The sequence below is a fragment of the Mandrillus leucophaeus genome, unplaced genomic scaffold (genome assembly GCF_000951045.1).
Source record: "Mandrillus leucophaeus isolate KB7577 unplaced genomic scaffold, Mleu.le_1.0 Scaffold21, whole genome shotgun sequence".
Classification (NCBI taxonomy): Eukaryota; Metazoa; Chordata; class Mammalia; order Primates; family Cercopithecidae; genus Mandrillus; species Mandrillus leucophaeus.
In genome coordinates, this window is record NW_012102143.1 from 4,359,541 (window position 1) to 4,386,968 (window position 27,428).

General features: G+C 48.1%; 1 protein-coding gene across 1 annotated transcript in view; it reads left to right on the plus strand.

Moving 5' to 3' along the window:
- AGAP1 (ArfGAP with GTPase domain, ankyrin repeat and PH domain 1) overlaps positions 1–27,428 on the plus strand; it is a 650,920-nt gene that overhangs the window by 97,149 nt on the left and 526,343 nt on the right. The window lies entirely within an intron of this gene.

Sequence of the window (27,428 nt, forward strand, 5' to 3'; positions counted from 1 at the left end):
ATTCATTTATTGATTCACCAAATATTGATTGTACATCTGTGAATGTGCTGGACACCCTACTGGTGCTGGTGAGCAGAAGCAGCCAAGATCTTTGGCCTTGGGGGTCCTTGGAGTCTAGAAGGGATGGTGACATTGGCCAGAGTCACCCCATAATCATACAGTTAGCAGTGTGGTCAGTGTCACTTAAAGCTGGGAGGTGGCTGGTGCTGGAGCGTGTATGACAAAAGTGGGATCCAGAAAGGGCTCCTGGCGAGCGGGAGTTTTCTAGGGAGCTGCTGCTCTTGCTTCAGGTCTCAGATGGTGTAGGAGGGTGTATCATCCCAGAGGAGCAGCAGCAAAGGGCCTGTGACCGGCTGGATGTATTGGGGGAGGGAAGAAGGCAGTTGTAGCTCAAGGGAGAGAGAAGGCAAGGAGAAACATGGCAAGCGGGGGTGGAGGGTGGCTTTGCCCTTTAGCCCGTGAGCAGTGGTAGGTCATTGAAGGCTGTCTGGTGTAAAATCTGTTATCAGTTTCGCTTCCATCCGGAGCACCCAGGCCTGCAGGAGTGTGGGCTGGCTCTCTACCCCCATTGCAGATTGGCTTACGGTTTGGGGTGTGCCAGGCTCAGGGGCAGGCCCCTTTTTCCACATGCTTAGGGAAGATATTACACTGGCTAACTCAATATTCTCCATGAACTCTTTTGTGTGAAATAGCACACAATGTTGGGTACCAAGAGGGTGCTGTGTTTTCCCATTTTCTTGGCCTCTTAGGGAATCAGTTTGATTCTGTGGCTATTAAATTAATGGTTTAGCAGAGATGTTTAGCTCTCTACTCAGCCCAATGCCATATGTGATATTTTACAACGAATTTGGTTTACTGGGGCTGACTTGAAAATAGTCGAAGTCCAAGTAAGCGTCTGCCTGTGTGTGGTGCGCTCAAATAAAGGAGGCAGTTCGAGTTGAGTGGTTTTCCTGGCGGTGCGGTTTTTAAAATTTCTAATAAAATGCAAATGATTACAGCCTCTTCCGCGAAGAGCGCAAGTACGCGTGACTCCTCTGCGCAGGGAACGAGCAGCCTCTGCTCCTTCATTTGATTGCTATGACAACCCACAGAGGCGGGCGTTGTCACTTCCACTGCCAGCCAGCTTGCACAGTCCAGGGACGTCCCCAGCCTGGGTTGGGTCGTCCAGGATCACGTGGTTGGGAGTCAGAACCAGACTTCAAAGGGCATGTGACTACAGCATCCATCCTCCCTGCTCTGCCTCACACCGCCTTTTAATGGGCCCCACTGAGGAGCTTGCCAGTATTGTTACAATTGGAGTGATCTAATACGACCAGAAGTTGGAATGATCCCATTCTTTACTCACAGCCTGAGCTGTTTTTTTTCAAAGCATTATCTCACTACTGTTTGTAGGCAGAGAATTTATTAAATTTTGCCTAAATTTATCCGTAAGCATGGATCAAATGCACATTTGGCATGAATCTCATCTCTGAGCTATTGCAACCTATTTTTTAATGCCAAGAGAAAGTATTTTAAGGAAGTGGGGTCAGCGTTCCTCTGCTCCCCTGACTTCACAGGATAGCTATGCATTTCGCCTCTCGGGGAGCTGGGTTGTTGTGAAACTAGGTCAAATTATTGTTTTTCTCTTTGTGCTCACAGCCATTCCAAAGTCAGAATCCTTTCCTCAAAAAATGAGTATTTTTTAGTGTTCATATATTCTTGGGATGAACTTGGAGGGCAGAAAATAAATGAAAGGGAATTACTTTGACAGCATCTGAACAACGGAACCCCTTCTGAACAGCACAAACATTTGTAGCAAAATTAAAAGACCAACAAAAATATTTATTACATGTAGAGCATTGTCTTCTATATGTAAAGAGTTCTTACAAAACAATAAGAAAAACAAATTTCCTAACGAAAGGACATGGGCACAAAATTCATAAAAGAAGAAACAAAGGAGCAATCAAGATGTAAATATATTTGGCTTTGTTGATTAAAGAAGAACAATTAAAATGACAGGTGACTTCTGGGCCAGGTGCTGTGGTTTAAGCCTGTAATCCCAGCACTTTGGGAGGCCGAGGCAGGCGGATCACGAGGTCAAGAGATCAAGACCATCCTGACCAGCATGGTGAAACCCTGTCTCTATTAAAAATACAGAAATTAGTTGAGCGTGGTGACGCACGCCTGTAGTCCCAGCTACTCGGGAGGCTGAAGCAGGAGAATCACTTGAACCCAGGAGGCAGAGGTTGCAGTGAGCCGAGATTGCGCCACTGCACTCCAGCCTGGCTACAGAGTGAGACTGCATCTCAAATAAAAAAAGAAGGAAAAAAAAAAAAAGTACAGGTGACCTCTTTCTTTTCATCCGGTTAAGTTGAGTGTTAAAAACAAGGCCCAGTGTTGGCGAAGGTGATGGAAAATAGTTCCCCTTTTACGTTTAAGTGGGAAAAATGTAAATTGAGATAACCCTCTGGAGAGAAATTTGTCAAACTGTAATAAAAACCCTGACAATGTATTTGGCCTCTGACCTAGCAACTTCATTTCTACCTATCTTCTCTTAACCCTAGATTAATTAAACTCGTTAAATAAAACACATCTGTGGGTATACAAAACTTTATAGGTTTCTGGCTTCTTGCCCCTCTTGCGGTTTCATTCTGTCCGGTTGTGTTCAACAGGAAAACGCTTGGTGCCTAGCACAGAGTGGACCCTTAATAAATGTTTCTGTCCTGAACAGATTTAAAAACAAATAGTGAAAACAAAATTCTGAATGCATGATTTAAAAAATCATTTTGTAGCTCAACTAACACTTAGGAAACGTACTTTTTTGTTGCTTCACTGAAGTGAGGAGGGGTGTATCTTGTAATTTTTAAATGCCATTATTAACTTCCCTAGGGATGCTTGTAAAATGAACAAATGTGAATCTTTAATTTTTTTTTTTTTAAGCTTCGAATGAGTTGAAAAGTCAAAGTCACATCAGCTCTCTAGGGATTGGGCTGGGCTCACATTTTATGAATTTGCAGTAAAGAAGGGAAACATTTGCTTTCGTTTTTGGCATGCTGAAGTGGCCTTACCAGGGGATTGTGACTTTAATTGTAAGAATTAATTGTAATGTAGGGGGAAAAAATGTTGTTAAAACAGAAAACAAACACGTGTGAATAGACGAGGAACAGCAGTTAAAATAATAACTTTCAACAACTAGATTAAAATGTCCAGAGAATTAGATTTTGTTAATGTTCAAAGCACAGCCAAGATGCTTTTTCTACAAACAATTTTTGAAAACATTTTTTATTTTTAAGAGGAAATTAGAATAGTGGTTGAAATCATTAAGCCCCGAATCAGCAGTGTGCTTGCTGTTAATTTTGTTGTTGTAAAGAACATTTGTTTTTGGCCAGGTGCGGTGGCTCACACCTGTAATCTGAGCACTTTGGGAGGCTGAGGTAGGTGGATCACCTGAGGTCAGGGGTTCGAGGCCAGCCTGGCCAACATGGTGAAACTCTGTCTCTACTAAAAATACAAAAATTAGCCAGGTACGATGGTGGGCACCTGTAATCCCAGCTGCTCGGAAAGCCGAGGCAGGAGAACCGCTTGAACCTGGGAGACGGAGGTTGCAGTGAGCCGAGATCCCACCACTGCATTCCAGCCTGGGCGACAGAGTGAGACTCCATCTCAAACAAACAAAAGAACGTTTGTTTTTGAGTTATAATCTCTATTTCTGTGGCCTGGCTAATAGTTTGGATAGAAACATGTCTTACATACATGAGTATTTTGTTTTTTGTTTTTAAAAACACTCCGAATTCAGATTTCTTTTGTTAAGTAAGTGGATGCAGTACACAGTTTTGAGATATGCATGCGTGCACTTTTGAATTTAAATACACACTGAGATGGCAGTTGGGGGACCTGAGTCTCCTTTGTGGTGGTGTGGGTTTGTAGGGGATGGCGAGTTAACCGAACTGAGTTAAGTAGCTCACATTTCGTGGAGCATCAACCAAGAGTAGGCAACTTGTGTAATTTTGAGAAGCTCAGACTTGGAAGGTCTGCATCTGTATGTGATCGCGCACGTTTTGGAGGGTGGGATGTGTTCGGTCTTGGGCGCGTGCAGTTTCTGCTCCCTTTTGCTATTACTGCAGTGGTGATGTGTAACCCGTGATATTCATGAGTTACTGTGATTTTTTTGTTTGTTTGTTTTGACCCAGAGCTCCAAATACGTGGGATGCTAGTAATTTCTGTGTTATCATTGCTAAACCACAAGAGCTGGAAAATGCCAGTAGGTTTTTGTAGGTGATTTTTGGGGAGCGGTTGATTTTCCTTGGCCTTCATCCTACTCTACAGAGTGGATCTGACTAGGTTCAATTGTCATGGGGCACCTGGTCTGTTCCTGCAATTTGAAGCCCCTGTCTGTCCAGTTTAATTGGCCTCCTGCAGGTCTGGTCTTTTCTTAGTTTTTTTTCTAACCTTCACTTTCTGGTAGACCCATTTCACATGAGTGCAAAAAATTTTCAGTCTCAATTAAAGCATAAAGCTTCAAGTTAAGGATTTATAGATGAAAAGGGTTTAGTTATTTTATCTTTTTATTAAGATCCATTATTAAGCTTACATTTAAATAATGTACCATAAAAGCTTAAAATTACAAGACTTTAAATTTTAATAGTGGCTGCTAATAATTATTATTACTGAGCCCTTGTTATGTGGTATGTATAATCTTATGTAATCCTCAAAACAAAAGCAGAAATTAAAACCTGGGTGGGTAGATGTGGTAGAGGTAATAATGGCCCCCAAAGATGTCCCGAGTCCTAATCCTTGAAACCTGTGAATGTGTGACCTTATGTTGGCAAAAGAAATTAAGGACCTTGCATTGGGAGATTATTCTGGGTTATCTGGATGGGTCTGTGATAATCACAGGGGTTTCTGTAAAAAGAGACAGTAAGAATGATCTTTTGGGTCAGAGTCACAGAAGGAGATGTGAAGATGAAAGCAGAGGCTGGAGTGATGGAGCTATATGCCAAGGAACGGGGGAGCTCTCTAGGAGCCGGAAAAGGCAAGGAAATGGACTCTATCTCAGAACCTCCAGGATCACAGCCCTAAGTCACCTTGATTTTAGCCCAGATGGATTTTAGACCTTGGATGTAAGGTAAGAAATGTATGTTGTGTCAAGCAAGCCTCCAAGTTTGTGGTTTGTTAGAGTAGTAATAGGGAACTCACGTAGTAAGGACAGGGCTATCCCCGCTTTACCATGAAGGAAAGCAACACTCAGAGAAGTTGAATGATTTGCCCGAGTTCACATCATGAAGTGGGGGAGCTGGGATCAAACCTGGGGCTGTTGGACCCTAGGATCTTGAGCACAGTCTCCGGCTGGAGGAGATTAAAGGCTCCATGTGGACGCAGCCCTTTCCCCCATGCCCACCCCTTTAATTTCATGAGCATCCTGGGCTGGCTGCACTGGAAGGGGACAAGACTGCCAAGAGACAGCCAGCTGCTGGAGGTCAGCAACACCAGCTTCGGTGACCGAGTTGCTGCAAACTGTCCCAGTAACTCAGGTGGGCGTCCACCTCCTCTGAGAGGACAGGTGTGCGGGTGATTCTGCATTGCAGCAAGGGCCCCGTTCTACTATTTTCTGCAAGGTTTGTCCAGAGTGTGCGGCCAGACTATATGCTGGGCTTGGTTTTCCTGAGCCTGGGCTGCTGCTGGCCCCCCGATCCCGGGCCAGTTGTTCTTGGTGGCATGGCTGTCCCAAGGAGACCCGTGTTACTGTCTCTGTAGCTGCCTGTGCCCCCAGGTGTGGTGCTGCCTTCCTGGGCCTCTGCAGCACCTGCCCTCGGCCGCCAGGGACCTTCTTTGTCACAGCTGAAGTCCTCGCATGCTGGAGACTTGCCATTCTTCTCCTGCAGGGCACGGATGCTGGCAATGGAACCACCTTCCAGAAATCAGCAAATGCTGGGCTGTGCCTTCAAAGTATATCCAGGATGCAGTGGCTTCCTGGGCCACCTCAGCCATTAGCACCCTGGTCCCGGGCAGCAGCGTTGCTTGGTGGATGACTGCTCTCCTCTTCAAGCCGATGCTGCTACTCTCCTGGACAGTCCACTTGCCCGCAGCCAGGGGCATCCCTCAGAACCCGGGTCAGGGTGTGATGTGTGATGCCCTGTGCCAAAACCTCCTTTGGCCCTCGCCTTCTACCGCTCTCCCCTTGCATGGCTCTGCTGATCCTTCAGTGAAAGGCATGCGCCTCCCCCTTACATGTCTGCACTGCTTCCTCTTTCTGGAAAACCTTCCCGGGGCCCTTGCAGCTCGGCGCTCACTTCCTTCAGCCTCACCTCCAGTGTCATTGAGGATCCTCTGTGGCACCTGGCCCTGCTCCCAGCCACAGCCCCTCCTGCTCACCTGCTTCCTATTTCCCCGTAAACCCCAGCTCCCTGACATGCCTGGTGTCTCTCTCTCCCCACTGGATGGAATATAAGGGCTTGTGTTTGCTGTGTCCCCAGCACCTAGACAGGACCCAGCTCATGCTAGGCCCCTTACCGATGTTCGTTAGGCATGCAGCTGAACAAGTGAATGAATGATGCTGATTTTGCTCTGGTTTCCTTCTAGTTGTGGCAAGTAATTCCCGAACTGCGGCCCTACAGCTTTTATTGGTGACAAATTCTTGACTCCCCATCGCCTCTGATGGAGAGGGCTGGCGTCCATTGTGAGTTCAGGAGCCAGTGGGCTGCATCTGCATCTCGGCTCAGCTGCTGAAGTGGCTGGGTGGCCTTGGAGATCTACTTAATTTTTTTCCTTTTTTTTTGAGACCCAGTTTCACTCTTGTCACCCAGGCTGGAGTGCAATGGCACGATCTCGGCTCACTGCAACCTCCGCCTGCTAAGTTCGAGCAATTCTCCTACCTCAGCCGCCCGAGGAGCTGAGACTGCAGGCACCCGCCACCATGCCTGGCTAATTTTTGTATTTTTGGTAGAGACGGGGATTCACCGTGTTGGCCAGGGTGGTCTTGAATTCCTGACCTCCTGTCATCTGCCCACCTCGGCCTCCCAAATTGCTAGGATTAGAGGTGTGAGCCACCGCGCCCGGCCGATCTATTTAATTTCATTGTGCCTTGGTTTTTTCATGTGTTCCAGTAAAATGGGCATGTTAACAGTCCCTACCTCCCAGAGTGGGTGGGAGGGTTATGCGAAGTCAGCTTTGGAACAGCATCAGGTACTTAGACAGGGCCGAATGAGCCACAGCCTCTGCTGCTGTCATTGGCGTTGTCACCATTCTTACCTCCTGTACCTACAAGGCCGTAACGAGAATGTGTCAAGGGCTCCCACGTAAACCATCAAGGGCCGTGTCATGTCTCTGATCTGGCTTCTCTGGCCACCGGCTGGGCTGACCCCAGTGGCCCCTGCCCATCATGCATTTGGAGCTCCTCTGACTCCTGAGGTCAGTGACCCTTCTGGTGTCTCCTACACAAGGGACGGTCATTCCCTGAGCCCACTGTTCACGCGTTAGAAGTTGGAGTGCCTGCTCTCTGCCCTGGGTTTATGTCCGAAGGATTTGAAGATGGAAGAGGCACAGCAGTCACTTGGGAGGTATTCCCAGTCTAACAGGAGAGGGCACATGGCAGTAACCCCCTGGGAGCAGCCGCTGATATTCCGGCTCTCTGCAGTTGGGTACGAGTGGAGGCGGGGTGCGATCTGAAGGGAGTGCCACGCAGACCCCTACCCACTCAGAACAGTGGCCGCTGTGTGGATGTTTGTGACAGCCTCTTACAGACTCTGTCCTTTTTGTTGTCGCTGATGGAGCAGAATTTTAAATGCATGCCTCTAGCTAGTGGTCAGCTTGCTACTGTCCAACCTAAGATCATATTCAACGCTTTAGGATGCCTTCGTCTTGTCTTGTGTTTTGAATAGGTTACATGCAGACATCCAAAATAAACTTTTTTTTTTTTTTTTCTGTACAAGATTAGATTTAGTTGAAGTAGCTTAGGTTAAAAGCTGCTGTTCTTCATGCTCTTCCCAGTTTTGGGAAAGGAACCCGTCGTCTTTGCTTCCTGGGAATGGTCACAGTCACCCCAGCCCTCCCGCTGTCTTTGTGGTGTGCTCGCAGTGGGATGGACTGTCAGCGGGTCCTGGGATGAGTCTCTGGACAGCATTAGTGGTCTGTGGCATTCTCATCCTTCAGAGCTCCCTCAGCTTCTTGACGGCCACACTGCTCATGCCTGTCTGCCCATGTCACTGGGGTGATGAATAGGTCTAGACCTGGTGCCTGGACTCAGTCTGCAGAGACAGGTGTCTGGGATCTGAAGACAGCAGTTGAGGACAGTGTTGGCTGTCGCTATGTTTCCTTTAACTGAACCCCCGTGTCTCAGTTGCTCCTCTTCTTGCGCTCAGTACGTGAACTTTAACACTATAGCCAGCGTCAGTTTTGAGAACCCGACGTGCGAAATTGGAGCCCTGGCTGGATCAGAAGCACATGGTTCGGTGGACGCTCTCAGAGGTGCTGTGGATCACTTGGACCACAGTAGCTAATGTTTGTAGCACACTCACACATGCCCGACTCTCTTAGCACTAAGCCTTTTACCCAGGCTCTGTTATACTGTGAGACTTCAGGGCAGGCACACATGTCACTTCTGCACACACACTGGACAGTCATTGTAGAAAGTAAATTATGATGTTAATCGTCTCTTCTCGGAGTCAGCATTGTTTCATGGTCCTATTGGTATGAGAGTCACGTCCCCACTATTCCCACCTGCACACTGGAGGGAAGCAGGAGGGGAAAAAAGTCAACAGCAATGACTGTCACTGAATCTAAGTTTATTCTGGGTTGAGAAAAGTGGATGAGGTTAGAAGCTAACTTGGACATTCTTTTGGGGGGAACAGATGTCTCTCTTGCAGCTCATTTTCCTGTGGATTGCCTGATGTTTTCCAGGCTGCTACAGCTATGATATTTTTAAATCAATGGGCCTTTCCTTTCGTTTTGAACTTTCAATACAGCTGCAGAAACAATGCATCTGAACGGATGGACTGTTTTGGAGATTTATGCATGTTCCGCAGGCTGACCTCTGCTTGTTGATTGTATTATAGCATGTTGGGCATATCAAATGAATCTGGGCGTTAGCCTACAAATCAAGATTCGCTTTGTCTCGTTGTGTCAATATCAGCAAACCGTATTTTGGGGATGGAAAACTAGTTAATTTGGAGATGGTGAGTTATTAGACTTCACTTGTTTGGCACGTGGTGGCTTTGAGATTTGCTGCTTTAAGGTTTCGGGATGACACGAGCCAGGAGGTCGAGTATGTTTGTTTCAGCCCCTCTGGCTCAGCGCTTCTCCGTTCCTGTTCCTGTACTGCTGGGCCTTTACTGCATGGTGCTCCCACGCTGGCTGCTGAAGCTGTGGACCTTTGAGCCAGGCTGCAGATGCATGGTAGGTCAGGGTGCTGTGCTGCAGGTCTGTGATGCAGTTGCAACGTATTTCTTGACTTTTGGATCTTCACTCCTCCCCTCATTTTGGATGTTTTCTCAGAATGAATGATGCATCTCTGCTTTCAGCCTCCCTAAGCCATTAATTTACATGTCAGATTTTTTTGAGTATTGTAGTGTTTTTCAGTATTTATAGAATGCTTAGTATTTGTAATGCAACAAAAGGTCAGAATTAATAAGGTGTAGTGCCCAAGAGGAATATTTTGTTTCCATTTTCAAGATGATTCCAATTTGAGCTGTCTCCTGGAGAAGTTGGATCCATCTGTGTTTCTAAGTGTGCTCGTAAGCAGTCTTGGGGGATCTGTCACTGCTTACGACTCGTAGGAAAACACCAAAATAAGGCCAACCTGCTCCCAGGCTGAATCCAGGAAAGCCAGTGGCCAAATTTCAGCTCTGCAGCCACCATTACAAGTGAGACTTTGTGAAAGGTAACTTCTCACCGTTAAACGTACCTTGTATCTTAATTGTTGAATGTACAGGATGGTTCAAATACTAAAAACTGGAGGGAAGACCATGATGGATGTCATTTCTCCCTGATTGGACATTTTACCATATTTGCTTTCTCTATATGTTGTGCATGTTGACGTTTATGGAAGAAACCCCTGCCGATACAGTGAAGTCCCCTTGCCCCCTCCTCTGCTCTGTTGAAGATGGTCTGTCTTCCCCATCGGATCTCTTTCCTCCGCTGACAGTCGATGGTGCTCTGTGTGTGTGCGGGGAAGCACCTACGGTGGTCACTTGCTGAAGATGTCCTTCAGCGGTTGGAATGGAAAAACAGTTGTTCTGCTGCATGTTGCTCTGGTTCTTTCATTTTACCTGCTCTAGAATATTCCATTTAGAACTTAAAATATTTTGTTATTTAAATATAGCCTTTTCTGTTCTGTGTGCCATAAAGTGTATGTGCATGTGCGCTGGCGTTGTAATGTTTGTGCTTGTGCGGAGGGTGGAGGAGATTCTGATTTTGCCAGGGGACTCAGCTATAGCCCCTCAGGTCATAGCAGGTGATATGGTTTGGATGTTTGTCCCCTTCAGATCTCTTGTTGAAATGTGATTCCCAGTGTTGGAAGTGGGGTCTGGTGGGGGGGTGATTGGATCATGGGGGCAGGTCCCTCATGAATGGTTTAGCACCCTCCCCTTGGTGATGAGCGAGTTCTTGCTCAGTTCATGCAAGATTCAGTTCAAGGGAGTGCCCCCCTTTCCTGCTCCCAACCCCTCTACTCCCACTCTTGCCATGTGATACTCTGCTCCTCCTTCACCTTCTACCATGATTGGAAGCTTCCTGAGGCCTCACCAAAACCAGATGCTGATGCCATGCTTTCTACACACTCTGCAGAACCGTGAGCCAATTAAACTTATGAATTACCCAGCCTCGGGTATTCCTTTAGAGTAATGCAAGAGTGGACTACCACAGCAGGTGTGATCACTGGATGCAGAGGGCTCTCAGAATCATTCCAAGTGCCTGCTCTAGGCTCTTGGTGTTGCTCTTTCCTTCGTGATCTTGAACTCTCTGACTCCAGCAGTCCCCTCTGCGCATGCCGGAACTTCAGGGCACCCTGCAGGACACTCAGGCCTCCAACTCTGGGGTGATGCTTTTAGCAGCAGTGAGTAGAAGGTGACCTGGAGGAGGTGTGAAGACCTGCACGTGTGGACAGTTTGGAAGCCTAGCTGAGGCAGCTGGAAGAAATTCATGGGAGTCCTGCATCACTGAGGTCAGGGGAGGTTCTGTGTATCTGGGAGAAAGGTGCCTTTCCTTTGGAGGGATGGTGGGTTTCAATGGTTTGAAAGAGAAAACCATGCTTTGCATGTGTCTTGTTACCAACCCAACAAAATTGCTGATTTTGCAAGTACAAGTCACCAAATTTTAGTTGTTTATAAACTTCAGCTTAAAAGGAGGGGTTAATAGGGAACAACATAAATGAGGGCAGGTGTGTGTTTCAGAGATCTTTGTGCAACTTTTCTAAATACGGCGTTGACTGTGACATATTCGGCTGGAGGGAAGATAGTCATCTGAAATATATTATGGTCTGTTTGTAGCTTCAGCTAGTACTTTTCGTTGTAATCATGGCTCAGTGAGGTTTCTAAGAGAAGATTAAAATAATTTAGGAGGTTGTCCCACACTGTTGGGAGGTGTAGATGTTGCTGCTGCATCTGGAAAGCATTGTGACAACATGTGACCAAACATTGAAAATGTTCTCACATTTAGTCTTGAAATTCCACACATAGAAAGGTGTTTCGGGGAAGTGGAATATTAGCAGAGCTATTTGTAAAAATGACACACGGGCATTTGCTGCTGCAGCCTATGAGGGAGAACTTGGGAAGTGTGATATCTGTGTCTGCCTCCACACTGTGCAGAAATCACTGAATATGGGCCTGTGGGGTGGCGCCTGCCTGTCATCCCAGAACTTTGAGAGGCTGAGGCAGGTGGATCACTTCAGGTCAGGAGTCGAGACCAGCCTGGCCAACATGACGAAACCCCATCTCTACTAAAAATACAAAAAAAAAAAAAAGTTAGCCGGGCGTGGCAGCGCATACCTGTAATCCCAGCTACTTGGGAGGCTGAGGCAGGAGAATCGCTTGGACCTGAGAGGCAGAGGTTGCAGTGAGCCGAGATCACGCCACTGTACTCCAGCCTGGGTGACAGAGTGAGGCTGTCTCAAGAAAAAAACGAACTGAATATGGCTGTCACTCCTTTGTAAGCTTCCTTGGTGCATTAATGGGGAGATGCATGTAAGGCCTGTGTGCAGTGCGTGGCACATGGGAAATGTGTGACAGTTAATGGTGGCATTTTTTAAAAGTACATATGTCTATAGCAGTCTGGAAAGGCACACAGCAGAATGTTTGTGGCAGTGACAGTGTATTTTGTAAGTGATTTTTTTTCCCTTTACATTTTTTTCTTAAATATGTATATCTCCTTTCCTCAATGAACACATTAATTATGTGAATAGTTATTTAAGAAGAAGTAACCTGAGTAATACTAAAAATGTATTTTCCGAGGGGCGAAAGTATAGTTGAAGTAAAGTGTTTTAGTGCATTTTCCAGAATGGGCCAGATGGTGACTATTTTAGGCTTTGTGGATGGTACCATCTCTGGCAGCTGCTCAACTCTGTTGTAGGGAGAGGAACAGATACAACTTGGCATGGGTGCGTTTCAATAAAACTTTATTTACAAAAACACATGGTGGGCTGGATTTGGCCCATGGCCCATGGCCTGATCTCTGTTCTAATATGTCCCATTAAGGCCTTCATTTTTGAAATCCACTGGTACTGGGTCATTCCAGCACATAGGCGTGTTGGGTTTATTTTCACTATTCACATAACGTCAGTTTGAAACCGAACTGTCTTAAGTTGAAAAGTAAGAAATCGCATGGATATTGTTTTGTCATTTAATTTTACGCTGTGGAATCCTTTTCATAAAACGATTCAGTCTGAATTGTAAGGGGGAGTGGCATTGTCCCCTGAGTTTCCTATGCGGGCCCCAGGCTGTTTTGAGATGTTTTTGTTGTTGTTGTTGTTGTTGTTAAGACTGGGTCTCTGTTGCCCAGGCTAGAATGCAGTGGCGCGATCTGGGTTCACTGCAGCCTCCACTTCCTGGGTTTAAGCAATTCTCCTGCCTCAGTCTCCTGAGTAGCTGGGATCACAGGCATGCACCACCATGCCCGGCTAATTTTTTTCAGTAGAGACGGGGTTTCGCCATGTTGGCCCTGCTGGTCTTGAACTCCTGACCTCAAGTGATCAGTCCACCTCGGCCTCCCAAAGTGCTGGGGTTACGGGCGTGAGCCACGGCGCCCGGCTGTTTTGAGTTCTTTATGTTGGGCATGCGGATCCCCCAGCCTTAGCGTCTGACCGTCTTGGTACCAAGTCCAGTGCCCTTGGGGCTTATTTTGTGGTGTGAGGTGAAGCAGCAGCATGTGTTGATTTTGGGGTCTGTGTCCCCCAGATTGCCCAGGATAGTAACAGTAACATGCTTTGTCCCTGGCTCAGCCCTTAGTCTCCCATTGCAATACTCCCATTTGAGATTATTCACAGTTGGGGCTCATGTCTATTGCTGAGAAAGGGAAATGGTTTTTCTTGGTGATTTTTCTCAGTGGTTTGAATGTTATTTTTGAGTTTTGGCCAAACAGAGATGGGACAAGGTCAGAACTAGAAAAATATGTCCTGGAATCTTCTCGATGGGAGGGAGGAAGAGGTTCCCTCAGGAGCATGAACTTAGGAAAGAAAATGGTGCGTTCGGTGGAAAAGAAGGGGGGCATAGGCTGAGCTGGCACCGTGCCCTTGACTGACACAGGGAGAGGGTCCGAGTCCCTCATGCACTTACTGGGCAGGTCTCCCCCTGAAGCAAGGTGGACCTGCATCTGGTGGGAGGAGAAGGGGGAGCACTAGACCCCTCCGTGAGACCATTGACTGCACTGGGGTAGTTCAGTGGTGAGCGGATGGGGAGAAGGCAGAGCCAGCCCCCAGCACACATCGGGCACTGTCCTGGGCACCTGTGCATTGCCGCCCATAGTCCTTTCAGAGACTTGGCAGCTCAGCGAGAGCCCCTCACCTGCCAGTGGTGGAGCCGCTGCTGGGGCAGAGGATTCTGAGCCTGACCACTGCCCTGTGCTTGTTCCCGTCCCCATGGAGGAGCACTGGGCATGTCCAGGGGCACCAAGCAGGGAGCCAGGGACCCGGGCAGAGCCAGAAAGGGGGTGTTCTTTGCATGGATTTCTGGGAATGTGCTTGGCAGAAGGGAAGCCTGGAAGTGAGCTCTAGGCAGAACAAGAAGCAGGTAGAAGGACCCGGTTCTGGAAGAGCCCAGAGTATCTTTGGGAGAAGATGGAGACAAGATTGGGGGGGGGGTGCTTGAATGCTCTGGAAAGAAGAGGGAGCCATTGCCCATCTCTTTTTTTTTTTTCCATAGGTTATTGGGGTACAAGTGGTGTTTGGTTACATGAGTAAGTTCTTTAGTGATGACTTTTGAGATTCTGGTGCACCCGTCACCCAAGCAGTGTACACTGCACCCTGTTTGTAGTCTTCTATCCCTTGTCCCCACTTCCATCCTTCCCCGCAAGTCCCCAAAGTCCATTGTATCATTTTTTGTTTTGTTTTGTTTTTTTGAGATGGAGTCTCACTCTGCTATCCAGGCTAGAGTGCAGTGCCGTGATCTTGGCTCACTGCAACCCCTGCCTCCTGGGTTCAAGCGATTCTCCTGCCTCAGCCTCCCAAGTAGCTGGAATTACAGGCGCGAACCACCGCTCCCGGCTAATTTTTGTATTTTTAGTAGAGATGGGGTTTCACCATCTTGGCCAGGCTGGTCTCGAACTCCTGACCTCGTGATCCGCCCGCCTCGGCCTCCCAGAAGTGCTGGGATTACAGGTGTAAGCCATTGTAGTATTCTTATGCCCTTGTGTCCTCATAGCTTAGCTGCCACCTATCAGTGAGAACAACAATGTTTGGTTTTCCATTCCTGAGTTATTCACTTAGAATAATAGTCTCCAAGCTCTTCCAGGTCACTGCAAATGCCCTTAATTCATTCCTTCTTATGGCTGAGTAGTATTCCATCGTGTATATATATATATCACGGTTTCTTTATCCACCTGTTGATTGATGCCACTGCCCATCTCTTGAGATGCAACAGGATCAGAGTTGTTGGGGAACAAGGAGGAAAGTGGGTGGTGGGAGGCTCTGGCCCTAGTCAGACACCATAGACCAAGAAAAGGAGAACAGGACAGAGACATGAAACTCAGCAGGTGAGTATCAAGTGTCCAGCACGGGGACCGAGTGTTCAGCATGGGGACTTCTTGAGGATTTTTAAGAGTAAGAAATCATTGAGGGTCTGGGAGCAGTGGCTCATGCCTGTAATCCCAGCACTTTGGGAGGCCAAGGCAGGAGGATTGCTCCAGCCCAAGAGTTTAAGACTAGCCCTGGCAACATAGTAAGACCCTATCTCTACAATAAATGTAAAAAAAAAAAACAAAAAACCTTGGCGTGGTGGCATGCACTTGTAGTCCCAGCCCCTCTGGAGGATCCCTTGAGCCAGGAGATCAAGGCTGCAGTGAGCCGTGATCATACCACTGCACTCCAGCCTGGGTGACTGAGTGAGACCCTGTTTCTTAAAAAAAAAAAATCACCATTGATAATGTGACATGAATAGACTTCATGAAAGACATGGAATTACCATTACTCCAGAGATTTTTATGATTTTTACTTTATTAATTAAAGTATCATCTTCAAAGCAGATATTAACCACTTCATCACTGTATACAAAATGTCTGATTACATTTAATTTTTTTTCCAGCAGGGTGGAAATGCATGAAGGTGAAACTTTAAAAATATAAGAATGTAGAAAGATTTTGTGCCAAATTAAACATATACTGAAACAAAAAATTAATTTTTGAAAACCCAGGGAGTTATCACACAATTGTTAATATTTTAGTGGAATTCTTCCTAAACATCTTTCTGTACTTTTTTTTTTTCTTCTTTGAGACGAAGTCTCGCTCTGTTTCCCAGGCTGGAGTGCAGTGGTGTGATCTCAGCTCACTGCAACCTCTACTTTCTGGGTTCATCCAATTCTGCCTCAGCCTCCCGAGTAGCTGGGATTACAGGAACCCACCACCAAGCCTAGCTGATTTTTGTATTTTTAGTAGAGATGGGGTTTCACCATGTTGGTGAGACTGGTCTCGAACTCCTGACCTCAGGTGATCCACCTGCCTCGGCCTCCCAAAGTGCTGGGATTACAGGCGTGAGCCACCATGCCCAGCCCCTGTACATTGTTTTTTAAAAGATGGTTAAGATAGGCTTGTGGCCTTAACACATTAGCATTTTTCCATGTCATGTTGTAATATTGCACATCCATGTTATTGGTAAGCTGTATTTGAGAAAGAATTAGGGGGTTGGTTTGGGGAGCAGCGGCTGATGTGTGCCTCAGTTCTCGTTAATTGGTCCTGCTCCTTGTCTGCCCTGGTGTGCCCCTTGGCTCGCCACGGGCTTAGGTGCAGGTACATTTGTCCTTCATCGGAACAGGACCACCCTCCGTTGCTGCCACCATGGCAACGCTCAGCCCCGCTGCCTCCGTTTGTCATTTCTCCTCCTAATGATTTGAACTGAGGTCTGTGTGCTGGCCCAGCCCGTTGCGGGTCTGCATAATGTATGAACACGAGTGACAGCCAGCCGCAGCCCGATCAAAACAAAGAGCCGCTGCACGAGAGGGGCAGATTGTGGAAGCATATTGTGAACACATTCTCTGGTAACTGTGAATCGTGTCGTAAAACGCGTCTTTGGCCTGTCAAAAATATTTTGACAGGGCCCACAGTCTAGCTCCTTCATATGCAAATGCGCTGGTAATGCCTGGATACCAGGGTTATACACTCAGGGAAAATCCACAGGACAAGGGCTGATGTTAGCAGGGTTCATTACTTCTGCAAATAAACACGTTGAAAAGGCTCCTTCCAGTGGGTAAATGGCAAACTCAATAACTGGAATGCTGTCAGATCCCAGGGTAACAAAAGGGTGGTGTCCCCTAAAGGCTTGGAAGGATTGAGTTAGAGAGTTCATCGGAAACGTCCAGCATGGCACAAGGAAGGACGATGGATTCGCCAACCATGACCGGCCAGGCTGTGCGAGCTAGCCAAGGAGAGGCCAGGTGGCGGGAGAGCCAAGGAGGACAGCCTCTGGGTGGGCCATTACTGCTGGTAGAGAGGGTTCCTGGGTCCTAGGACCGGACTGCATGGTCCTGGTTATACCTGCTGGTCAAAGGTCAATCTGCCAAGGCCCCTCCTTGTGAAAATGGACACTCAGTGCACCCTTCCTAGAGGACCTATTTTCCTCTTCGGTTTCTTCTGCTTTTTGCTTCTTCCCTGGGCTTGCTTTCCATATGATTCTGGGCAAGTTGGTTAACCTCTCTATGCTTACATGACCTTTGATGGCACGGGGGACAGTAGTATGTGCTTCACATGTCGGAGTGAAAAATCCGTGAGGTCACGCACGGAGCCTTAGAGCTGCCTGTGGCAGGTGGCGGTGCTAATGAAGTTCCGGCTGTTGTGATGGTCTCCTCGGCTGGGTGGCCCTTCCTGCTGTCAGGTGTGGTCACTCATGGGATGCAACTGGAGGTGTTTTGTGGTAGCTTCTGTAAGATCTCCCTTTGACCCTTCCTTTCTGCTTTTTCCATCTGTTACCTGCATGCATATATGATAGCTGGCCACCATCTGAGACCGGGATAGCGAGGGTCATGTTGGCATTGGAAGGGGTCTGGGTTTATGGGGTCACCAGCCTCCAGGGACAGCCCACCTGGAGATTTTGTTAAGGGATAAGAGAAATATCCTTCTGTCTTGTATAAGCCACTGTTATTTGGGGTTTTCAGACATATGTGGCCAAGTGATTCTAATTAACACACAAGGTGAGAATGTGTTATCTGCAAGATCCAGAGCTTAGCCACCCTGGCAGTTCAGTGACTTAAGGGGAGTTAATGAACTGGTTTTCTGACTTCATCTCCCACCACCCGAGCAGTATTCCCATGAACCGCCCAGCCAGCCATCCCAAGGAGCTGAAGAAGTCAGTTTCTGAGCTTGAGAGCCTCTGGCTATCCTCGGGGTGCCTCAGAGTTGTGAGGGCAGCTGTGGGGAGCTGGGACCTCTCAGCCTCCCCTCCGCCTTTGTGTTCTTCCATGGAGCCCCTGTTTTGCCACATCTGTTACACTTGCAGTAGTCAGCAACTGCCTAGTGAGCTTTGCATGCCTGATGGGCTTTGGCGAGCTGGCAAGTCTGAAGCACACCTGGGGTCATCTGTGACCATCTGCTGATGGCCAAGTCTGATAGGTTTTATTTTTACTTTCTTTGCTGAAATCGGACTGGGGTCTTGGCAGCAGTTGGGAAACTTTGATTGCTTCAGTTACTTCAATTTTTCTAGCTCCACCTGGCCTCCCTCTGGGGACCGAGGCTCTGTCGTCTCACCTGCTGTTTAGGTGGCCGTGTTTCCCATGCTAAACAGTGCCTGCTGATTTAATCAAGCGACTTGATAGCCGGCCATTGCACGTTCATCAGCCCGGTCTTCCTCTTGTGGTACCTGGTGGTGTGCTGGTGTGTGGTTTATAAAACATGCTCTGCCGCTTTGATTTCCCTGCTTGGATTGACATAATTGTTTTAGAAGAAGGTTCAGGTGCTTTGCTGGCAGAAAAAGGGAGATGACCTCTTGCAAAGTGGGGTTGGCCCTAGCCTTGCAGGAAGGGGTCTTGGCTTCCTTCCAAACCAGAAGCCCGTGGTGCAGCCTCTGAACCCCTGGCTCTTGGTGGGCTTTTGAGTTCTTTTTTTTGCTTGAACCTCTAGTGGCAGAAAGGGGGTGGTCCCTTTCTACTCCATCATAAGGGTCATGGCCCACATCCCTGTAACAAAAGACAGGTTAACAAGAGAAAAGCATTATACATTTCTTTGATCCTGATTTTACGTCACATGGGAGCCTGCAGAATGAAGACCGAACATTCAGGGGAGGTCATCTGTGTGCCTTGGTTCCATGACTTGGGGGCAGCCAAGTAGAAGTGGAATTGGACAAAAAGGGCATGAGCGGGCCAGGCACAGTGGCTCATGCCTGTAATCCCAGCACTTTGGGAGGCCAAGGTGGGTGGATCACTTGAGGTCAGGAGTTTGAGACCAGTTTGGCGACACGGTGAAACCCCATCTCTATTAAAAATACAAAAATTAGCCAGGCATGGTTGTGGGCTCCTGTAATCCCAGCTAGTTGGGAGGCCGAGGCAGGAGAATCGCTTGAACCTGGGAGGAGGAGGTTGCAGTGAATCAAGAGTGTGCCATTGCACTCCAGCCTGGGTGACAAGAGCAAAACTCCATCTTAAAAAAAAAGAAAAAAAAAAGGCTGGGTGTGGTGGCTCACATCTGTAATCCCAGCACTTTGGGAGGCCAAGGTGGGCGGATCACAAGGTCAGGAGATGGAGACCATCCTGGCTAACATGGTGAAACCCCGTCTCTACCAAAAATACAAAAAATTAGCCGGGCGTGGTGGCGGACGCCTGTAGTCCTTGGGCGGCTGAGGCAGGAGAATGGCATGAACCTGGTAGGCGGAGCTTGCAGTGAGCCGAGATCGCGCCACTGTACTCCAGCCTGGACGACAGAGCGAGACTCCGTCTCAGAAAAAAAAAGGACCTGAGTGAATTGTCATAGACGGAGTGGGGAGGCCCAGCAAGGCCTGTCTGTTCGGATTCCTCTTGGCCTCTGTGTAACATTTCCTCCTCCCGGGTATGGGATGGGACCCTCTGGAATGAGGGTCTTAATTACCTTATGACAGCTTTACCTAAAAAGATAGGGGAAGGTTAGAGTGATATTTTTAGGCTTATGGCGAGCTTTGGGGAAAAGGGGTTTTGGTTTCTATGACCTGCCTTAGGGAAGAAGAATTCTAGTTCCTGTGGCTCAGGGGAGAATGAGGGATAAGGACAGGAGAACAGGAGAAGCTTAGAGAGAAACTTGGCTGCTTCTGGGGGAGGCCTTTACTTTGGAGTATCATTTTTCCGAGCCCCAGCAAGCCCCTCCCTGCAATGTTGCGGCCCCCAGCAAGCCCCTCCCTGCAATGTTGCAGCCCCCAGCAAGCCCCTCCCTGCAATGTTGCAGCCCCCAGCAAGCCCCTCCCCGCAATGTTGCAGCCCCCAGCAAGCCCCTGCCCGCAACGTTGCAGCCCCCAGCAAGCCCCTGCCCGCAACGTTGCAGCCTGGTGCCCTGATTTTCTAAAGATCTTGGGTGGACGGTCCCACAGGCCTGGGGAAAGCCGTAGCTGAGGCTTTTCGGCAAGTTTGTGGGGCTTCTCACTCGATTTTCCCACCACTAATCTTGTCTGTCTCCTGAATTTCTTCAAGTCCTGATGATCAGTTATGGCATATATTCCAGAATACATGTTTGAGTTTGCGTTGGTGCATTGCTAGAGGAAAGCACCTAGTTCACTGTGTATCTCTGTGTATTTGTATATTTCATCTACACATCCTTTGGAGTCTTAAACACAGCAGCAGCACTGTCATTGTAATAATTGTGCACCCTGCCTATGGTACTGTTTAAGCAACAAAGAGCTGAGACTCCGGAAGGTTGCCAAGGGCATCCCTGAGATGGGACTTGGTCCTGCCACAAGCAGCTGTGGGAGCTGGAGCTTAGAAGCTGTCCATCAAAAAAACAAGTTTTTGTGTCAAAATGGAGTCTCTCAGGCTGTGAAGCAAGCCCGTCTCTAATCAGTTCAGCCACCTGTACTGCAGACTAATTGTGACCAAGACACGGCGATTCATCAGAGAAAGCTGAGCCTTTTGGGGAATTTGGGTACGGCCTAAATTCTTCCTCCGCATTCCATTTTAGAGAGGCTTGTGTTCCGCATTTTTGTGGCTTTGTCCTCATCAGATTTCTCTATGTTCTTGCTTTAGTTCGAAACTGAGAACACTAATTTTTTTTTTATTTTGATCAAAATAAAGCCGTCTTTTCAAAATGTCAAAATGTTTAATTTTCAGAGAGAATGGAGTTTACGTACCACGAAGGAGGGTCTGTTTTGTTCCAGAACATGCTTTGGCTGGGTATCGGTGTTAGGATGTGTTTGTTGCATGCACGAGTGGATGGAGCAGACGGTGCCTGGTCCACCCCCACCTCCTCACCCTCATCCTCCCCCCGCTGTAGACAGTGGCCAACTGTGTGTCCTCAGATCTGCATGGAATTTTCTGTGGCCCTTTCTCAATTCTGGGACCAGTTTTCCCTCTGAAGTGTGAATGTTTCCTCTCCAGTCGGGAATCTCCTGCCCCAGGACGTGGTGGTCTAGGGACTCTGGGTATAATTAGAAAGAGCAGCTGGACTTAGAGACAGGGATCCTGAGTGTCGATGCCAGCCTTACCCTGACCCTGTGTGTGGCAGCGGTAGGTCGGTCAAACTTTTCCAAGTCTCCGGGTCCTCATCTGAGAATGGGAATGAGGATACCTACCCGAGGTAACGTAGCAGAGAATGAAACACGCCCGTGAGTGAGCTGCGCGTGGTCTCCTTGTACAAGCAGGTCATTTCTCCCTTTCTCCTTTTCTTTGCCGGTAGGATTGACTTTCATCTTGCCTGGTAATAAGCCCTCCTAGGAAAACAAGTTACTCTGAAAATTTGTCATTTAGATGTGGTGAATTCGTTCTTTTATTCGTCATCCAAAAAGTTCCATTGTCTGAGAAGGTGTAACATGATTTGGAAACCATGGGATAAGTCTCGGAGGAACAAGAAGACAGAAGAAAGAACGCACTTTGATTTTCTTTTGGAAACCTAGAGCAACCTACTAGATCAATGAGTTTTCTAAGGTAGGCATCAGAGTTAGCCGTGGCGCCTTCTCCAAAGCTGCCTCACTCCTGCACTGATGCTGTGCTGTGGAGAGCCATGTTGCCCAGAAGTCTGATGCGTGAGGCGAGAAGGTTAAAATGTGTTGGTTTTAGAGGTTTATCGATAGGTCGTTCTGGGTAGAACAAATGTCCTTTCAGTGCTTTGAAAGTCTCATCTTAGACTGGGCACAGTGACTCACGCCTGTAATCCCAGCACTTTGGGAGGCCAAGGCAGGTGGATCATGAGGTCAGGAGTTCAAGACCAGCCTGGCCAACATGGTGAAATCCTGTCTCTACTAAAAATACAAAAATTGGCATGGGGGCGCAAGCGTGTAATCCTAGCTACTTGGGAGGCTGAGGCAGGAGAATTGCTTGAACCCGGAAGGCGGAGGTTGCAGTGAGCCGAGATCGTGCCACCGCAGTCCAGCCTGGGCAATAAGAGCAAGACTCTGCCTCAGAAAATAAATAAATAAATAATAAAAGTCTTATGGAGCAAAAGATTCTCAAGAGAAAGGCTGGTCCTGAATTTCATCCAGCTCAGTTTTGGTTTCTTCTCCTTTCTTCGGCGAGTGCAGGACCTTTATCCTTGAGGCACCTTTCCGGGACTTTATCTGGCTGTGTGCAGACAGACAGGGAAGTGTCCCCTACCCTGAATTTTTGGGGTGACCACTAAAAAATGAACACACCCACTCAGGGAGCATTTGTGGGATCACTGAAGTCAAATAATTCACACCCAGGAGAAAGCCCTTCGCAGTGGATTTGGTCATGCCTGTGGAAAGGGAAGTTGGCTGTCTGGTCTCGAGCTCTCTGAGTCAGTGTCAGGGATGGCAGAGGACTCATCCAGAAACCAAGATGAAGTGAAGCCTCCCCTTCCAGAGGCCCCCCCCCCCCTCCCCGCCAGCATCCACTCCCCTAGGCATCCCTCACCTGTGGGACCCTCCACATCAGCGTCCCATGACATTGGACTGGACTCACCATTCTGGGACTCCACTGGCTCAGGGGTGAGTCGGCCTGACCAGGTTGTCGTGTCATCACTTGTTGGGCATTGAAGTCCTACTGCCCGGTGCCTATGAATGTGGTCGTCTCTCAGAATGGAAATAAGGTCGTCGCAGATGTAAGTATTTAAGATGAGGTCATGCCAGAGTGGGGTGGGCCCCTCATCTAATATGATGGGTGTCCTTCTGAGAAGGGAAATTTGGACGCAGATGCACAGAGGGAGAACGTCATGTGAAGATGGTGGTAATGCTTCTGCAAGCCAAAAAGAATGCCAAGGATAACCAGACAGCCACCAGAAGCCAGGACGGAGGCCCGCAGCAGACCCTCCCTCACCGCCCCTAAAGGAACCCTCCCTGCTGACGCCTCGATCTTGGACTGCTGGCATCCACAGCTGTGAGACGATGTATGTCTGGTTTTGAAGCCACTCAGATTGTGGCACTTTGTTACAGCAGCCGCAGGACACTAAAATGTTACCTGACTCACTGTGGGATTCAGCGTCTTGTACGAGGCAGTTGCCACCGGTCTCAGTTCCTTTGTCTGTAAAATGAGGCTAAGACTTGCTTTATCGAGTGGTAGTGACAGTTTGCCTGGTACCTCCTAGGAGCTCAAAATGTGACTTTTTAAAAAAGACAGAGTCTTGCTTTGTCACCCAGGCCAGGCTGGAGTACAGTGGCACCATCATAGCTCACTGCAGCCTCGACTTCCTGGGTTCAAGTGATCCTCCCACCACAGCCCCGCCAGTGAGTGGGACCACAGGTATATGCCCCATGCCTGGCTAATTGTAATTTTTTTTTTTTTTTTGTAGAGACAGGGTCTTACTATGTTGCCAGGCTGGTCTTGAACGCTTGGACTCAAGCTATCCTCCTGCCTCAGCCTCCTGAGTAGCTGGGATTACAGGTGTACAGCCACTGTGCTCGGCCCTAATTATTATTTTTAGGACAAAAGTGAAGGTGGAAAGTTCGGGCCAGAGGACTGTATGTTTCAGACCTTTACAAATACAAAGAGGAAGTATTGTGTATGGAAGAAAGTGAGTGTTGCATTATTCAGGGTTCTCAGAGAACCAGAACCAGTAGGATGTATGGGTATAGAAGAGGAGGTTTGTTAGGGGAATTGGTTCGTGAGATTATGGAGGTCCAGAAACCTCATGATCTGCCATCTTCTAACTGGAGAACTGGGAAGGCTGGTGGCATCTTTCAGCCCGAGAACCAGGAGCGCTGATGTCCGAGCGCAGGAAGAGACAGACGTTCCAGCTCCAACAGAGAGAGTGAGTTCGCCCTTCCTCCACCTTTTTGCCCTCTTTGGGTCCTCAGTGGATTGGATGATGCCCCCGGCATGGGTGAGGGAGCTCGTCTTTACTCGTTCTACCGATTGAATTGTTATCTCTTCCAGAAACACCCTCATAGACACCCACAAATAATGCCTTATCGGCTGTCGGGGCATTCCTGAGCCCAGTGAAATGCCCAGTCCAATTGACACATAACCTTAACCATCACAGGTGTGGGTAGACAGTCAGGAGAGAAAGACTCTAGTTGGTTCTGTCACATAGCAGAGCTGTGTGGCCTGGGTATACTCCTCCCATCCGCCTGGGCTGCTGTATCCTGGTCTGTAAGGTAGGAGGTTTGATCAGATGACCCCGAGATGTGCTGTGAGAGGTGAGTGTGGCCCCTCACAGCTGGGCTCTTGGAACTGGAGCCTGGAGACTCCAGGCCTTCATCTTTGGAGGTGCACTACACAGGGTGGGTGCTCCATAAACCTTGACTGAAATTGTGGGGAAAACCGGAGTGTGCTCCAAGAAGAAGTCGTGAATAGAAACTAGTTAAAATAAACATCACAACGGTGATGGAAAATGTTATTTCACTTTATTAAGTTAAAACAAGTTATAAAATAGTAGGTCACATATAAGCTCAGTTTTGTATTGAAAAACCCTCAAAACTGGATATATGCCCAGAAAAAAAGACAGGAAAGAAAGATACCACAGTATGAATGGTGGCTCCCAATTAGTGGGAGAATTAGGAGCCATCATTGCCTTTGCTTTCCAGAGAAGAGTAACGTGGTGTCCTGGAGTCACACTGCTGCTCTGGCTTCCCAGTGGAGAACAGGCTGAGGCCGGAGGAGGAGGGAGCAGGCAGGAAGCTGGTTGCAACCCAGGCGAGGGCTGGTGTGGGCCTCAGGGGTCTTCAGCTTCGGCAGTATTGACATTTCGTGCCAGATAATTCTTTGTTCTGTGCATGTCAGGATGTTTAGGAGCATCTCTGGCCTCTACCTACTAGATGCCAGTAGCATCTCTTCCAGCTTCGGTGACCAACAGTGTCTTCAGACAATCCAGATCAAATGTCCACTAGGGGACAGAGTCGCCTGCCGAGACCCACTTGTTAAGACAGTGTCAGTAGGGGTGGAGAGGAGAGTCTTAGAGCCATTTGAGAGGGAGCTTCTAGAGGACTCGATGGATGGAATTTGGTCAAGGCAGGAATGAGGGTGGATGTGGGGCTTGGGGAATTGAACGGATGATAGTGGCCCACAGGTCGAGGGAGGGGATGGGCTCAGCTTTGGCCATGCTGCATTTGTCTGTGGTTCCCAGGGAGCAGCTGAGTAGGCTGTTGGGTGAGTGGTTCTCAAGCTCAGAGCTCAGCTGGGGGCGTCCGTTTGAAGGTTATCGGAAGACAGAAAGCACGCCCTGGGGGTGGGTGGGTGGGTGAGCTCACCCAGGACCATGGCGTGGCCTGAGAAGTCGGCCTGCGATAGAACCCGGGGAATCCCAGCGTTTCCAGGGTGGGCAGAAGAAGAGGAGGCTGGGAAGGGAATTTGTTTCTCTGGCCAGAGCTGTTGCTCAGCGACTGTTGGCCGGTGAGGATGAGGCTCATGAACAGATGTGGAAACATCATGGGATGATCTCATGGTGGGTGGGACTTGTCCCCATCATCCACTCAGCACTCTCTGGCCTTTATTGGTCAAGTTGCCTGCTGTGTTTCTGGTGCCCGAATGTTCTGGGCACACTTTCGTTTGGGGAAGAATCGCAGGGACTGTCCTTCACTCTTAGAAAAGTGGCAGCGCTTGCCTTGCTGCATCTCATGTTCTCAAAATCAGCGCGTTCCATCTCACATTCTAGACCATCCAGTTTTGCTTCTCAGCTCTGAAAAACACTTTAGGAGCAGGATAAACTGTTCTCGGACTTCCTTTCTGGATTATTTGCAACGTCTTGAGGGGTCCAGGGATTGATAGAGTTGGCAAGGATGGACAGTTTCCCCTTCGGGATATCAGCACCTTTGTAGTTGTAATTTGCCCATGATGGGGTTAGAGACCCACAGTTGCTCAAAAGCACTTTTTGTTTTTCTTGATAATGGGGTTCTCCGCTAGATTTGGGTTATCTCTTAGGAAGTGGTTAGCAGCCTTTAGGGCAACCTAATTGCATTTCTTTGTTTACTAGCACTTAACTTCGTCCTTCTCAGGTGCACACCAGCACTGTCTGTCACTAATACTGGCAGTTCTTGTGTGAGGTGGACAGTTGCAGTTAGTCAGAAACTCACTTTGCTGCTTTCCACTAGATTCCCAGATAGAGAAGGACAGTTGTTTCAGGCAAGCTTAAGACCCTGTAACATTTCTTAGCCTTTTTGATTCGAACTCCCTATCTCCCTAGCTCTGGCTGGTTTTACCCTGCAGTTAAAAAAGAAAAATGATCTCTACTGGCCATATGGCCTCAGGCCAGGAGAAAAGGTGCTGTTCCTTCCAGCAGAAATTCGAAGGTCAGGGGAGGCTGGCCCAACCCAGGTCAGAAGGATAATCTCAGAAAAAGAAGGAAGCATGTATTACCCATCTCAGAACTTAGGAACAAGAAAATCCTAAAACTCCAAAGGACCATTTTTCCCCCGCTGACAGGCCCAGCTTAATTAGAGACCAGCTAGGAGTTGCGTTTCCTGGTTGTTTACTGGCTGTTCTCTTCGGTAAACAGCTTCAGTCTGTAATTAAGATGTCTAATTGGGAATGACTGCAGGAAAAACCATGAATGGGGCTGGCCTCGCTCTCTCTAACCCCTGTCTGCTCTGTTACCTACCACCGTTGTTATTCCCGTCTTCTTTTAAAAATGTCATGGGGGCAAATTCTAAAGAATAGTCTAGGCAGGCAAACTCTTTGAACTTCACTTTGCAAACCTGCCTGAGAGTGAGTCTGGGAGGCAGATTCTTTTTCTTTCCACTTGAAGAAGTGTCAGAAATTTGGTGGATTGGAAGAGATTGGAGAGGAAAGTCCAGGAGTCCTGATTGCTTCCACTCATTTAGGCAGGCTGGCAAGCCGCGCTGGCCGCTCCACCTGTTTTCCTGCCTAATAACAGTGTCTTTTATAATTGTCTGATTTGCCTGATAACAATGTACTTTATAATGTCTCATCACTCTGCCTTTTTGTAACGACTGGCCTAATATCTTTGCCGACAATAGTTCTTTTTTCCTCTGGGAGTTTAATTCAGGTTGTGATTAGAGAGTATTTCCCATAAATCACGCAAAGCACATGTCCTGCCCACCAGTAAATTACAGAAATGGAGTTGGTCAGACCTACACATTATCTGAAACAATGCGTAATGGGAGTTTTGAACTAAAAAAATTACTCTCTAATGTTACAAATACGATTCAGGCAAATAAAACCGCAGATGTATGTGTAGGTCCTCAGTACTGCGATTGTCTGTCTCCCCTCCCCTCCCCTCCTCCTCCTCCTCCTCTTCCCCTC